The 397-nt window shown below is 55.2% G+C and overlaps 1 long non-coding RNA gene across 1 annotated transcript in view; it reads right to left on the bottom strand.

The window, feature by feature from the left end:
- The window catches only part of LOC102763235, an 11,070-nt gene extending 10,679 nt beyond the window's left edge, over nucleotides 1-391 (bottom strand). Inside the window, exon 1 of the long non-coding RNA XR_001514840.1 lies at nucleotides 275-391. This is a non-coding gene — a long non-coding RNA (uncharacterized LOC102763235). The remainder of the gene's footprint in view (nucleotides 1-274) is intronic.
- Nucleotides 392-397: the final 6 nt, after the last annotated feature.

Genomic DNA, 397 nt, shown 5'->3' with positions numbered 1-397 from the left:
TTCCTTCCCACAAAACAAGGAGATATGCGGTGGGCGAGGAAACAGGAACGAAAGCCTTGCAAGTGGTAGAAGGAGACAGGCTCCCCACCTACCACCCCAGAAAGCCTGGCCTGAGCTGTTCTCTGTGGCGGAGGCCACAGCACAGAAGGGCATGGAGTGAAGACGCAGCGTGGGCGACACTGACAGCCTTCATAGACGGGAAACAGGGCCAGACAGGATCTCCGTTCAGGCCCAGCACCGTCCACAACTGGCCCTCTGTCTCACCAACCCTTACCGTCTTCTCCATGTCCTGAAAGACTTCTCGGGCCTCTTCGTAGGAGCAAGTCTCTTCCCAACACTCTCTTTCAAGGTCTCCTTTCTTCAACTCTTCAAATAATGAATTTGCCCTCCGGACCCT

Source organism: Myotis davidii, unplaced genomic scaffold, assembly GCF_000327345.1.
Source record: "Myotis davidii unplaced genomic scaffold, ASM32734v1 scaffold444, whole genome shotgun sequence".
Lineage (NCBI taxonomy): Eukaryota > Metazoa > Chordata > Mammalia > Chiroptera > Vespertilionidae > Myotis > Myotis davidii.
This window is presented reverse-complemented; position numbering and strand designations above follow the sequence as displayed.